This window comes from Zalophus californianus, chromosome 1 (genome assembly GCF_009762305.2).
Source record: "Zalophus californianus isolate mZalCal1 chromosome 1, mZalCal1.pri.v2, whole genome shotgun sequence".
NCBI classification, from domain to species: domain Eukaryota; kingdom Metazoa; phylum Chordata; class Mammalia; order Carnivora; family Otariidae; genus Zalophus; species Zalophus californianus.
This window is the reverse complement of record NC_045595.1, coordinates 69,573,821-69,588,925: the sequence shown is the minus strand read 5'-3', so window position 1 is coordinate 69,588,925 and position 15,105 is coordinate 69,573,821. Positions and strand designations below refer to the sequence as shown.

The following is a 15,105-nucleotide window of genomic DNA, read 5'->3' as shown; positions in this document are numbered from 1 at the left end:
TGTCCCCCATGTTTGCCCCTCCGCCCCACCCAGTTCTGTGAAAGCCTCCCGGCGAATGCCTATAAAATGGCAGAAGCCTCAGCTTTGCACCACAGGTGGTTAGCAGTATGAACTTGGGCTTCTTGTTACAGCATTTTAATTGTAGCGCATTAGAGATGGAGATGCCCTCAGAGATCATCTAGTTCAGCACTGTCCAAACTTTCTACAGTTGGAAATGTAGATTCATACTGCCCAGGACAGTAGCCATTGCCACTTCAAATGTGTCTGGTGGAGCTGAGGAACTGAATTGTAACTTCATTTAATTTTAATTTAGATTTATATTTAAATAGCCACACGTGGCTAGTCATTACCGTATTAGACAGTGTAGATCTGGTTAATCCCTCATTGGCCCAGAGTAGATATCAGATAGTTCTTGAATGAACGAGAAGGAGGGAAATGACTCCCACCCAACATCACCCAGCAAAGTGGTGGCAAAGCCAAAGTAAGACCCTGGGACATGGACAGGCTGGCCTGGGCACATCCCCCGTGCCACGGCGCCTCCTCAAGGCCTGTATGTGTCTGCGCTAGCTTGGCTTTCTCTACCCATAGCCTTCCAACAATATCTGCACACCTCGTGGTCAGATAGGCTGGAGTGGGGGCTGGAAACCCCGAACTATTTTTCTGTCTTTAGTAATTTGAAGAGTGAGCATCAAAAACTCAATCAAACATCAAATAATTTTTACACAGTAGAAATAATATACACTTCCCATCCAAATGAAAACACAGGCTCCCAGCAATTTAATTATGCAAATGGGACATAAGCAGCAGCAAAACAGTGTTAAAGGGGAAGCTAAAATTTCCGGTGACATTTTCATTTCTGATTTCCTCTTTTGGTTAATATTATGCTGGTTTTCATGCACTGCTTAGGTGGATACTTTATTTCTTTGTGATAAGTGCCACTGCAAATTTATGCAAATAATACTAATCACTGTTGAGAAAAACGACAGTCATTACCAGCCCTACTGCCCACACGTGTTAGGCAGTGGCACTAGATGAGGGAGTCCTTAGCTGTGAATTTGATTAAATACGCTGGTCAGCAAAGCTGCTGTGGCAGAAAGGGCTATTTTCTTCCAGCTGCATGGAGAATTCCAGATACTAAAGTATAATTCCCACCTTTCTTCTACGGGAGGCCCAAAGCGAAAATCAAAAAGTGGGTACGGACTGTTGTGCCCCCACCTCCTCAGAGGAGCCCCATTCCCTGGCCCTTTCCCGTCAGAACCTGTCATAGGGTGGGTCCTTCGAAAGCCAACCTGGAGATGAGGATTTGGGTACAAGTAGTTTATTGAGAAAGTGCTCCTAGGAGAAACCTGTGAGGAGGGTGGAGGCATGGGACATAGAAGGAGAGAAGGGCAAACAAGAGTGAGATCTCAGGCAGAGTCCCATGGAGGGTGGCTTCATCCTGATTCCACAGGGGCCACTGGATGTGTTTGTCCCCACCTGAGACCAGGGGACTGGGCTTTCATAATGTACACTCCAAGTCATTCATGGGCTAGAGTCATCCTGAGGCACTTGCTGCTCCCTGGGAGGACTGGTAGAGCAGATGTAGGTCAAGGGCAGACCTCCGACAGGAGCCACTGGGGCAGGACTGTGGGTGGGCGCACAGAGACCAGAGAGGACTGAGCAGAGTGCTGGCCCTGTCCACCAGAACCTTACCCCGGGTCCCTGCCCACAGCTGGCACCCCTACCTCGTTGCTCTTTTTCCAAAGCACGTGGCGTCTCTTCCCTAGAGTTCCCCTTGGGCACTTGAGAGCTTCCTGGTACATGATGTCCAGGCTGCTGGGATTTTTTCATAATGGTTTTTATTCTGTCCAATCACATTGGTATTTTGGCAGCAGCCTGCAGGGTTTTAAACAAAAGGGTGAGTAGTGAAGGGAATCTATAGCAAGCCCAGTGCAGAAAGTGTTCAGATCAAGAAAGATACAGGCAAGGCCAGCTAATAAGGACCCCACATAAGCCAGAAATTCAGTTTCAGCTTTTCTTCTTCAGCACCTGGGAATTTCCTGGGGATGCTGTAGAGAGCGCCACCTTGTCATGCCAGGACCTTTGGGGCTGGATCTCTGAGCAGCAGAGATAGTGTCCAGCAGGCCTTCCTGCTGCCTCTGGAGCAGCCTCCCCACACCCGTGTCACTATTTGGCGGGGGACCGAATCCCAGGTGCCAGGCACCCTTATATCGAACCACTCAGATCTTACTGGAGAAAAATTGGAGCCCTAGATACTTTCTTCTTATTTACCTTCTTTCAAGGAAGGTGTTCTCTTTTTGGCTCTGTGCAAAGCAGAAATGCTATTTTGAAGGTGAACATGAAAGCTCTCTTGGCAAAGCAATTGCTTTGTTCCATTTGAGAAAGCTCTCTGCCTTTGAAAGAAGAGAGGGCGTGGGGCTCTGAGAACTTGATTAGCTCTCATCATCTTTCCCCCTGGTTTCCAGGGATGAGGCTAGACAGAAAGGCACACACGTTCTCCCCGTGGCTCTCTCTGGCCCCTCACCTCAGAGCTTCAAGGGCCACACATCCAGAACTGCCTGAGACTCTGGGATCCCTGTTAGGAGGGCAGACCCAGAGGGCCGAGCCTAGGGCCCGTGCAAGGGGAGAAGAACTGTGTTTGCACTTATCGTCTGTGGTTGAGGCTGGTTGGGCTGCTAAGTGGCTTTGAAAATCCTACCTTAGGAAATGAGGTTGGCAGCACCTCAGCACATCGCGCAGAGTGCGTTGTAAACTGTTAAGTGTCAAGCAGTTCCAGTTGCTGGTGGTGGTGATGAACGCTGGGCTGCAGGACCTCAGAGTACTGTGTGTGTGTGTGCGTGCTCTGTCCTCTTCTAGCAGAGTGTTTGTTGGTGACGTGCCCCTCGGGTGCCAGCCCTGCCCTCACTCCATGTTGCAGAATAGGGCAAGTGGGGAGCCCCCTCGTCCACACGGGCCCTTGACTGCAGCAGTGACAGAGGGTGATGACAGTGACTCCTATTCCTGAGCTCCTCCCCTACCTGCCCCCCAGCCCATGCAAGGAGTCTGTCAGAACAACATCAATTTTATTTTATTAAAATTGCCTGCTCTTAAATAAACATAAAAAATATATACTGTATAATAGCACTTTAGAGCCCAGAAATGTAAAATTGAAAATAAAAGTGGAGTCCTCATCAGGATTTTGAGTAAGAAGACGTGGATTTGCGGTTGACTCATTATGTACACACATTCTCTCTGAGCCTCAGTTTCCCCATCTAGCAAACAGGTCTAAGGCCTAGAAAGATTTGTGATGGTCCAATAAGATGATATGTGATAAACGTGAGCTGTAGAGTGCTCCTCATACAGAGTTAATATCATCAGCGGCCTTAGCAAGGGGATTGGAGCCACTATAGGGCCCGTTTCCCTGTTTCCTGGATGAGGACGCAGAGCCCCAGGTCAGTTCAGACTCCTCCGTGGACCCCCAAGAAGTGACTGACAGCGGGGCTCTAGCCCCACGGCTTCCTGAGCAGGGCATCCCACGTGCTGCAGGTGGACGCAGGGGTGGATGGCCTCGCGGGCCACCCGGAGCCCCCTCCTGCCAGCTGCCAGCCGGTGCCAGGCTCTGGAAGGCCAGTGCTGGAGACCTGCCTGAGGAGGCTAGCGGTGCAGTCAAAGGAGGGACAGACCATGGGTGTTTGTAAAGGGGAGTGGTTGTGGACTGGGGTGAAATTTCTCCCGCCCCTTTGAGTCAGCCCCGCGCCTGCCTGTACCAGCAAGTTCTCTCCTTAAACCTCCAGGGCGTTGACTCCTTGTCCTTGAAACCTGGTGAGAAGTGGACGTGTGCCCTCGTGCAGAAGCTACGCAGGCAGAAGTCCACAGCACACTCCTCTCCCCACTCTCTTTCTTAAACTGGGCCCTGGTAACACTGGAGAAAGTTTCAGAGAGAGGGGGTTGAAGTTCTACCACTATCATTTCCTATTGCATTTTCTTACAGGCTTGAAGCTCTGTAGGGAGGAACCTTTAGTGCATGCTATCTTCCGAGAGCTCTTGCTGGCTGTTCTCTCTTGTACAGAAAGTGTTTTCCTCCAGAGGCAATTTCATTAGTGTGGTGGTTTTCCTGGTAACAGTAGTGGGGTCCTGCCAGGAGTGCCTGAGGCTGGGACTCTGCATGTCGCAGGGGTGGTGAACCAGAGGGAGCCCCAGTTCTCACACTCTCCCTCCCATGAGCTGAGAGTCTGGGTAGAAGCTGTGCTCATGTTCTGTGTGGCTGAAACTACGTATGACGAGACTATATATACTGTCAGCTGACATAGCTGTTTCCTTCTGCCCACCCTCCCTCTGGGCATCTCTCCCTCTCCTTTTCTCTCTCTCTGTCCGAAAGCCTTGTTCTAGAAGAAGTTTGCAGTTTTTCCTGTTTTCAAGTTAAGGATTTCTTTATAAGCATGTGGAGCATTTTTTATTTGGGTGACCTCATGTTGATGTGTTCCTTTCCATTTTTTGCATATTCCTTGAGAGCCTTGGGCTGGACAGTTTTGAAATATCCAAAATAAGAAATAATGTGAGATGAGAAAGTCAGTGATGTTCAAAGACCACTATATCCGTTCTTTCTGTCCTCATGCTTTTGACATCCAACTCCCTTAAATCTTATGCCTCCAGGACACACCTGTTTTGCAAGGACCAATTTCCGTGGTGTAGGCTAGCATTATGCACAGCACTCTTTAACAAAATAGTTCTTTGGTTATACCTATCACAGGCTGTAATTTTCTCACATCTTGTGTCATTAGCGGTTGTGACTTTTTTGCAAGAGGGATAAAGTCTTTCATTTTGTCTTACTATCTCTTGAATTTTTAGTGTGTTCCCAAGAAACATTCGCTATCACTGAGACATATTTTAATAATTTCCAATCTCATTAAACTTGATGATATGAAGATGAAGATATTCTTACCTAACTTGTTAGGGATTCATGAAACAAATGAAAATAGAGATTGATAAATATTCAACATTGCTGATCACTTTTGTCACCAGTTTTTAAGTCCCAGGTAATGAAATCTGATTCTTTACCCTCAGATCATCTTACTATAAAGTTAACCAGCATTAAAGGCCTGTTGTGCCTTAGTTCCTAGCTCAAATTAAGCTAACTTATGACTCCACTCTTAATGAGTATGTGTAATAGTGTTGTTTCATGATTTAATTATCCACTCTACTTGTCTTGCAAAGAACACTATTAAGAAGAAGGAATCGGGTGCCATTGTTAAAAACACCTTTTAAAAAATCATTTGACAACCATCCCAGTTTTGTTTCTCCCATTTATATAACCAGCAGTTTCCTATCAGTATCAATTTACCCGTGTTGCCCTTTCTCTCTGTCACCTTCAGCGTTAGAAATTTTCACCCTGCTCTAAATTCTCGGTGCCGAGGAAACGAGCCATCATTTTGACTGTCCCTTTCCCCTCTAGCTGTGACATACCAGAGCCCTGTTCAGTTGTTCCTTCCCCCTTTGTCTGAGTCTTCTTTATTTCCACTCCTTCAAAGGATGAATGAAAACAAAAGTTAATTAAACATGAAACTTTTTTTTTTTTTTTTTTACTATTTATAGTTAATTCTTTTCCATAAACCTTCAAATCCATTCTGGTTATTAATACATACATCGCAGATATCTATCTTTAGGCAGTAAACTTCAAAGCCCCAGAACTGGTTCTTTGTTTAAATGGTACGTAGCCACACAAGGGGACTTCCTGCTGCCGCTTCGGAGCATGTGTGGAAGTGGAGGGCTGGCGGCAGAGGAGGCCCGACTGGGAAGCACCTGCAGAGCTGCCCCGCGTCGCTCCCCATAGCTCACTGTTCTGTGTATTTTATGGACAAGCATGAAACCTCTAAAGATGCATAGAGCAGATGCACTGATTTAAAAAATACCTGTCTCTCTATATTTGTTTATATATCTTCATGCCCTACAAAGAAAAATAATCCATAAGAAAATTCCCCCAAAGTCATTGTAGAGGTCCAGAAATGTAGAGCTGGAAGGAACCCAGGATATCAGGTGAGACACCCTCTCTGTGTAGCCAAGGCTTGGGGTCCCCCCAGCATGATGGGGGAGGGATAGGGTGGGGGGGACAAAGAACCGAGTGGCCAATCGAACCTCAAGAGACTCAACAGGCCTCCATCTGAGAGTAGATGAGGCAGCCTCTCAACCCTATTCACAAAAATAATTTTAGCAAAGGTTCCTGTAGGTTAAGCCTTCTCCAATTTGCAACGCCTTTCACAGACCTCCATGTTCCGCCCTCTTCCCGTCACCATAGCAACGCACTTCTAATAAAGGAGGAGAGGGCAAGAAGCAATTTTGCAAATGTGACCTTCTCCTACCCTCAGTTTTGCCAGTGCGTGGGGGGTTCTCCTTGGTTGTCCTGTCCTGTGAACTTATAGTCTCCTCTCAAGATCTTAACATCTTATAATAAATAGCCCCCAGCCACTAAAATAGGAAAGCCAGACCTGGAAGCTTTAATAACTTGGCACTAAGTATTCTACTTAGAACAGGAGTTCCCAAGTGCCAGTCCATGGCCCGGCTGCTATGGAGTCCAGAAGGCCCCAGTCCAGCCCAGCTGAATCACGGTCTCCAGTCATGGTTCCCAGGAGCCTGAATCCTTAATGCTGCCCACTAAGATGCCCCCAGGTTTGCCAGTCCTGGTGTATTTTATACTAAAGCTGTCCCACATAGCCAGCATCCCAGCACTGTCTCTATGTCCTGTGCAGCAAACGAATGGAAAGTGAAAGAGCTCATACCAAACCCTGCATGGATGACAAAAGGGAACAGCAAGAACTGTTTTAGACAAAAACAAAGGTTATCATAAAATGGCACTATCCTTAGTTACCCTTAGGTAAAGTAGGAAAGATGTCAGAATTTAAAAAAAAAAAAAATACTAGACATCAAGACAAAGAAAAAGGAATGCAGGCCAAGGCAGGTGGAAACATCTACTGATTTCAGCTCTTTCCCCAAGCACATTCCCAGCATAGAGCCCTCAGTCCTGATTAGGTATCTAACTTCTCTGCACTCATTTTTCTGGGTTTTTTTGGTGCATCTCTGTTGAAAAGGATGTGGAAAGTCTCAGTCATAGACAGAAATGAGCAGAAACTACAAAGCACCAGTTCCCCTCTGTGAATGCATGTCTGTTGAGGCCATGTGCACTGTTAGGTTTTGCTGTTATAGCATTAACTTCTGTAGATCCCACTGGCAATCAGTTTGCAGTTTGAAATTATCCAGGTTACACTTGTCTGCATGATTCAGTTCAGTGAATTGATCTGAAATATCTCTGGATAATGTCCTCACAATTTATTCTGACTGATACAGTCTAAGATGGAACCTTCTGGAAAGATTCTTTCTCATGTTGTCTGGATTGGGCGTGGCCATGCATAAGTTATTCAGAAGTGTGTTATCAGCTTGCCCTCTGGATCTCAATGCACAATGCTTTGCTTGAAAAAAAAAAAAGTCTCAGAAATTCAAGATGAGATGACTAGAAAGTATGTTTAAAGGTTAAAGTTGGTTTAAAGGTTGGTGCCACCCTTGTGAAAGAAAGGATCTTAAACTCTCTTGTCTGTCGCACCATCTGGCCATCCAAGCAGCGTAGTGCAAGCTTAGTCTTAGTCCATTGAGCAGCTGAGATTTCTGGCTTCCAACTAGGATTGTCACTGGGAAGATGGGAAGCCCTAAATACTGTCCTTTTGTACCACTAGTGTGGTTAATCATGATGAAATCAATTTGATTCTTGCTTGCGCTTGACTATTTTCCAGAATTTTCTTAAAATCATGTGAATGTTTGATTGGAATTCACAGATGTTGAAAAAGCCCCCAGATTTGCTTTGTAATGGATTCTTTTAGGGTAGATCGGCTTTGAAAGGGAAATGTGGATCTGTTGGTTTATGTTTTATTTTTCTCCCCTTGGCTGGAGAACCTCGGCTTACTAGAGGAACAGCCGCATCCCACAGGCCATACAATGGTCATGCTCAGATTTTCCATGGTTACTGAAGAAAGGCCCAGGAGCTTTTAAGACCCAACATCCCAAGATCTTACTTCGTTTAATTATGATTCTATACTTCTACAACAGGTACATTTTCACATTTTATTTTATTTTTAAAAGCGATTTATTTTAGCTTATAGAAAGTTGGAAAGACATTTAAGAGGAAAGAAAAATTATACCATAGTCCCAGATAAATTGTTGGTTATAACTTTGGTGTATTTTCTTCTAATCATATGTCTGCTTGTTCCATATTAATATTTATCACTTGCTCTTTATAAGGCACTAAGGAACAATCTGAAGTTATTAACAGTCAGTCAAAGAGAGATCGATGGAGTTATTGGGAAATTCTTGTTAAGTCCACATGGGGAAAACAAAGTGCTAAGAAATTTGTCTCAAACAACTTTCAAGAGTCTACAAGTTTGGCACAGGTATTGGGAGTGAGGATAAAGGTGGATTGCAGAGAAAATGTTCATTTTTCCCTTGAGTCTGTAAAATAGTTAAGAAAATGTATAGGTAAATGTAGAAAAAAAAGAAACTGAGGAATTCTAAGTGATGCTGTGACACTTTTGTTACCCTGGGGTTGGGGATATGGACAGAAAACAAAAAGCATAAGAATAAACTTAGGTAGACATTTTTCTTCATGTTCTTACTTTTTTTTTTTTTTTTTTAGGATCTAAGAGCAAGGAATTAATGTTAAGCAGTCAGGTTTTATTCTATAGTTGCACACATTATTAACCCAAGAACACTCCATTTTCTTAAGGTAATTGGAGTAGATTAGCTGTCAAGAACCCAGGAGCACAGGCCTAGTTTGAATTGATTTGCCCAAATGGTTCTGCTCTCTTGACGAGTCCTTTACATGCATCACTGCTGTGCCATTTCCTTAACTGTTGGCCCCAAGGAGACAGGCCTGCCTGACGCAGTCAGGACTAACGAGGTCTCTCACCCTAATGAACGGTTGCAGGCCTGACCCGCAGAGCTAACCCATACCTAAGTCAGTCTAAGGGCAACTCCCTTCTTTCACCCAAATGGTTGCTGTGCCTGAAAGAGTTCATTAGAAAGTTTAATGATAGTCCAAGAGCAGGGACCTGAGGCTGCTTCAGTGTTTTTGTGGGAGGGGTGTGTGTGTGTGTGCGTGCGTGCGTGTGTGTGTGTATGTTACATGAGCAAACCCTTTAGTCTTTGTGAAAACACCATGCCAAGTGCTAAGCTCCAGAGCTCGGGGACCACCCTCCCCCAGAGATGGGCCATTCCTCCTGGCTCCCTGTATCCTCCTTGCCTCTTTTCTCTCTAACCTCTGTAGCCACTGTGAGCATACCAGCAAGGCTCAGCAAAAGCCCAGAACCCCAGACTTCTTCCATGGCTGTGGCTGGACTCCTTCCACAGCCTTCGCTCTGTTGCCTGGAACTACTCTGAGGCCCAAGTGAAAATGTGGGCATAGAAGTCCTTTAAGCCACAGAGTGCTGAAGGCTGGGGGCTCTTTTGAGCTTTTAGATACTTAGGGGTGATCAGACCTCTTAGTCTGTGGCTTAGCTCTGAGCCTCTCACTCTGCACTCTTTACCTTGATAATGCACCCGCTTCTTGCAGCATCATTGCCTGTCCATGCCCAGCTCTGGTCCCTGAAGCTTCATTCCTGGATGGGATTGCAGAATAGTAGGAAAATAGTTAGACTTAATCTGACTGGTTTTGCCTGTAAGAACTGCCTAGGTAAGCATTGCCTGAAGAATTGGGATAGCATGTGAGCAGTGGCCAGCCTTGGGACATGTCCAAACATGCTCCGATTGTCAGATAATTTGTAAAACAAAGAACAAGAACCATATGATCCTCTCAATAGATGCAGAAAAATCATTTGACGAAGTACGGCATCCTTTCTTGATCAAAACTCTTCAGAGTATAGGGATAGAGGGTACATACCTCAATATCATAAAAGCCATCTATGAAAAACCCACAGTGAATATCATTCTCAATGGGAAAAACTGAGAGCTTTCCCCCTAAGGTCAGGAACGCGGCAGGGATGTCCACTCTCACCACTGCTATTCGACATAGGACTAGAAGTCCTAGCCACAGCAATCAGACAACAAAAAGAAATCAAAGGCATCCAAATCGGCAAAGAAGAAGTCAAACTCTCACTCTTTGCAGATGATATGATACTTTATGTGGAAAACCCAAAAGACCACCTCAAAACTGCTAGAACTCATAGAGGAATTCAGTAAAGTGGAAGGATATAAAATCAATGCACAGAAATCAGTGGCATTCCTATACACCAACAACAAGACAGAAGAAAGAGAAATTAAGGAGTCGATCCCATTTCCAATTGCACCCAAAACCATAAGATACCTAGGAATAAATTTAACCAAAGAGGCAAAGAATCTGTACTCAGAAAACTATAAAATACTCATGAAGAAACTGAGGAAGACACAAAGAAATGGAAAAACGTTCCATGCTCATGGATTGGAAGAACAAATATTGTGAAGATGTCAATGCTAGCTAGAGCAATCTACACATTCAATGCAATCCCCATCAAAACACCATCCACTTTTTTCAAAGAAATGGAACAAATAATCCTAAAATTTGTACGGAACCAGAAAAGACCCCGAATAGCCAGAGGAATGTTGAAAAAGAAAAGCAGAGCTGGTGGCATCACAATTCTGGACTTCCAGCTCTATTGCAAAGTTGTCATCATTAAGACAGTATGGTACTGGCACAAAAACAGACACATAGATCAATGGAACAGAATGGAGAGCCCAGAAGTGGACCCTCAACTCTTTGGTCAACTCATCTTTGACAAAGCAGGAAAGAATGTCCAATGGAAAAAAGACAGTCTCTCCAACAAATGGTGTTGGGAAAATTGGACAACCACATGCAGAAGAATGAAACTGGACCATTTCCTTATACCACAGACACAAATAGACTCAAAATGATTGAGAGACCTAAATGTGAGACAGGAGTCCATCAACATCCTAAAGAAGAACACAGGTAGCAACCTCTTCAACCTCCACCTTGCCACAGCAACTTCTTCCTAGAAATATCGCCAAAGGCAAGGGAAGCAAGGCAAAGATGAACTATTGGGATTTCATCAAGATAAAAAGCTTTTGCACAGTAAAAGAAACAGTCCACAAAACCAAAAGACAACCAACAGAATGGGAGAAGATATTTGCAAATGGCATATCAGATAAAGGGCTAGTATCCAAAATCTATAAAGAACTTACCAAACTCAACACCCAAAGAACAAATGATCCGGTCAAGAAATGGGCAGAAGACATGAACAGACATTTTTCCAAAGAAGACATCCAAATGGCCAACAGACATGTGAAAAAGTGCTCAACATTGCTCAGCATCAGGGAAATCCAAACCAAAACCTCAATGAGATACCACCTCACACCCGTCAGAATGGCTAAAATTAACAAGTCAGGGAACGACAGATGTTGGCGGGGATGTGGAGAAAGGGGAACCCTCTTCCACTGTTGATGGAAATGCAAGTTGGTGCAGCCACTCTGCAAAACAGTATGGAGGTTCCTCAAAAAGCTGAAAATAGAGCTACCATATGACCCAGCAATTGCACAACTGGGTATTTACCCCAAAGATACAAATGTAGTGATCCGAAGGGGTACTTGGACCCCGATGTTTATAGCAGCAATGTCCACAATAGCCAAACTATGGAAAGAGCCAAGATGTCCATCGACAGATGGATAAAGAAGAAGTGGTATATATACACAATGGAATATTATGCAGCCATCAAAAGGAATGAAATCCTGCCATTTGCAATGATGTGGATGGAACTGGAGGGTGTTATGCTGAGCGAAATAAGTCAATCAGAGAAAGACAAGTATCATATGATCTCACTGATATGAGGAATTCTTAATCTCAGGAAACAAACTGAGGGTTGCTGGAGTGGTGGGGGGTGGGAGGGATGGGGTGGCTGGGTGATAGACATTGGGGAAGGTATGTGCTATGGTGAGCGCTGTGAATTGTGTGAGACTGTTGAATCACAGATCTGTACCTCTGAAACAAATAATACATTATATGTTAAAAAAAAGAAGATAGTAGGAAGGGAAAAATGAAGGGGGGTAAATCAGTGGGGGAGACGAACCATGAGAGACTATGGACTCTGAGAAACAAACTGAGGGTTCTAGAGGGGGAGGTGGGGGGGGAGGATGGGTTAGCCTGGTGATGGGTATTAAAGAGGGCACGTACTGAATGGAGCACTGGGTGTGTTATACGCAAACAATGAATCATTGAACACTACATCAAAAACTAATGATGTAGTGTATGGCAATTAACATAACATAATAAAATTAAATTTTAAAAAAGTAGTCAGTATGGCATCCATTTCCTTGGGAAAGCAAAACCAAGACATTTGAGGGGAGAGAGAAGCTGGCAGAAGTTGATTGAATGGAACAAGGGGGAAATAGACATGTAGGGATTAGAGACACAAAGAGTCCTTGTGCTGGCCAGTTCTAATCTCTGACATGACTCCAGTGCACTGAGTCCAGAAAGCTCAGCGACAGCAGGATTGTAAAATCTGTGGCAGGAAACAGCTCTTAGCTTCGGGGGAGAAACACATTTAACTGTCCGGAGAGGAAACACTGGTCCTGTGGACTTAGGGCCAATTAATGTGATATTAATCTGAAAGATCTTCATGCTCACACAAATTAGGGAACTTGAATTCTGGTGCTTATATTTTAATAATCCTGTATATTTCTGTATTTTTATTCCCCATTGCAATAACATTTGTCAAATCTAATGCACTTTTCTAACAGATACCCTTCTTTTGTGAAGAGGCTTATTTTTTCATTCAAATGGCTTAAATCCCTATCATATATATAAAAAAGGTGTTTATTGCTATATTGAATTAATGAAAACTTGGAAATAATCTAAATGTTCAACCACAGGGACCTATTATATAAATGTTGGTCCATCTATATAATAGAATACTGTGCAGTTCTTAAAAACAATACGGTAGAACTATATGTGTTGATAGAAAAAGGTGTTTATGACATCAGGATGCACAACTGTATTTATAGTATGATCCCATTTTTATAAGTACTGAATAGATATGAGGTTGATATCTATGAGAAATAGATATTTCTAAGGTTAGAAATGAGTCTGTAAGGAATAGCCATGAATAGTGTGTCCCTGTAAAAGTGAAAGTTGTAGAGGGAAAATTTTATTTTTTTATTCATGCTTATATATATTCATCCCTAGCATTTGGTTTTTTTTTAACAGGGAGCATGGACTTCAGGGTTTTTTTTTTTAGAAATCAGATTTCCTTTAAAATTAAACACCAGTGGAAAGAAAAAGATCACTAGAGCCACCAGATACTGTAATTTCCTTAAACTAGATTCGCTGCTCCCCGGATAGAGCCAAGAAGTTTAGAACATGTGAAAAAACAGAGATTTCAATGTAGCCAAAGTAGCCAATCGAGGTCCTTCATTACCCTCTGTTTAAGAATTGGGACTATTGATACACACAGTAACTTGGATGGATCTCAAAGGAATTATGCTGAATCAAAGAAACGAGTGTCAAGAAGTTACAGAGAGTATGCTTCCATTTATCTGACACCCTCGAAACACCATCACTCTGGGGACAGAGAAGAGATCAGTGGTTTACCAGGGTTTGGGAACAGGGCTAGCAGAGGGGGATTGTTTCTGGCGATGGAACCATTCTGGATTGTGATTGTGGTGGTGGTGAACATGAATTTTCATGCCCGAATTCATAGAATTATACACAGAAAAGTCCATTTTATTCCATGCTAATTAAAAAAAGATTTTCTTAAGCAATGAAATAAAGGAACAGGGAACCGAGGGGGATCGTGTATCTGACCTCACATAAGAACTTGGCTGTAGTCTTGCAGTTGTCAGCACCACATATTCTCTCCTCTACATGGCTGGCTCTCCTTGGCTGAGTCTCAGAGGCAACCTTCCCTTACCTCTGTGCCCAGCGCACCAGTCCCTCCACCCGACAACTATAAGGGATTGTTTAGTTTGTGTCTGAGCAAATCTCGTATCAGGAAGCTCAAGACCTTTAAAGACTGTATGTTGGATTTACATATATGCCTTCTATGGGACTTTTTCCCTACAACTTGCCCCAAGGGAATCTAATTTTGCTCTCTGATGATAAAATAAGGCCAACCCCTCTTACAATTCCAGAAACATCTGTTTACTGCAGTCATCTCTCTGCTCTCTCAGAGTCCCACAACTCTTGCTGTGTTCAGGTTTTGAGAACCTCCAGCTTTCTGGTCTCTTTTTTCTGAACCCACATTGGCCAGAAGAGAGTGCTCCTCTGTCTGTGGTCTGGCAGTGGGGGACGGAGCTGGCCAGCTCTCCTGCCCATCCTAACACAGGTTTTTGGTCAGTGGTACTGACGGTCACATCGCCGTCTCTGGAAGCCATATCGCTCTGTGGCCTCGAACTGTGCAAACACTGCCTTTTCACATCTGCGGCTGGGAAGCCTCCCTCCCCTCGTATTCCTGAGTAGGTTCTTCGTCTTTCACTGTTGAATTGCACATTTAACCTTTTCGGTTACATCCTCCTGGGGTGATCATCCCAAACTATCCAGAATCCTGTGGGGCGCTAATCTGTCACACCCACCATCCTTCCCAGCCTCAGGCTCAGACATGCCAAGTCTTCATCTCTGTCAGTGTTGCCCCTCTTTCTAGAAGATTTGAGGAGGGAAGATGCCTGAGCTTCCTCTCTGCCCCGTCACCCGTGACTCACTGGGAGAGCCTGTTCCATGGGAAGAGAAAGGGCAACGTACCCTTAAGGTTTCCTCTGCCTGTATTCCCTTATGGAAAGATCCTCTGTGTTCCCAATATTGTCACTTTTTATATGTGACTGTTAATTGTATGCCTTGATGCTAGTTTGGGTTGGTGGGGCAGCATGGCGCCACATAAATATAAGTTATCATCCTAATTGGCATCACTGCATACTTAAGCAGGTTTGAAACCTTGAGGTCTTCTCTGGCACTTCATGGGTGTGTAGTTATTATGAAATTACTACACATCTGGATGTCTCATTTCCATAATTGCTGCACTTGAAAGGTGACTACCGGCCTGTTCTAGAATGAAAAGGTGTTAATTATGTTAATAATCGGGAATTCCGAAGCAGCTTCTCTGAGTGAGTGCT

General features: G+C 44.0%; 1 protein-coding gene and 1 long non-coding RNA gene across 7 annotated transcripts in view; one reads left to right on the top strand and one right to left on the bottom strand.

Annotated features, from left to right (window-relative positions):
* Positions 1–15,105, top strand: part of ULK4 (unc-51 like kinase 4) — a 604,302-nt gene that overhangs the window by 526,433 nt on the left and 62,764 nt on the right. The gene's annotated exons all lie outside the window — the stretch shown is intronic.
* Positions 1,471–14,980, bottom strand: LOC113917719. The gene is made up of 5 exons (XR_003518333.1): positions 14,738–14,980; positions 9,543–9,614; positions 5,443–5,499; positions 1,725–1,875; positions 1,471–1,624 (listed from the first exon to the last, which is right to left on the bottom strand). It is a non-coding gene; the product is annotated as an uncharacterized LOC113917719 (long non-coding RNA).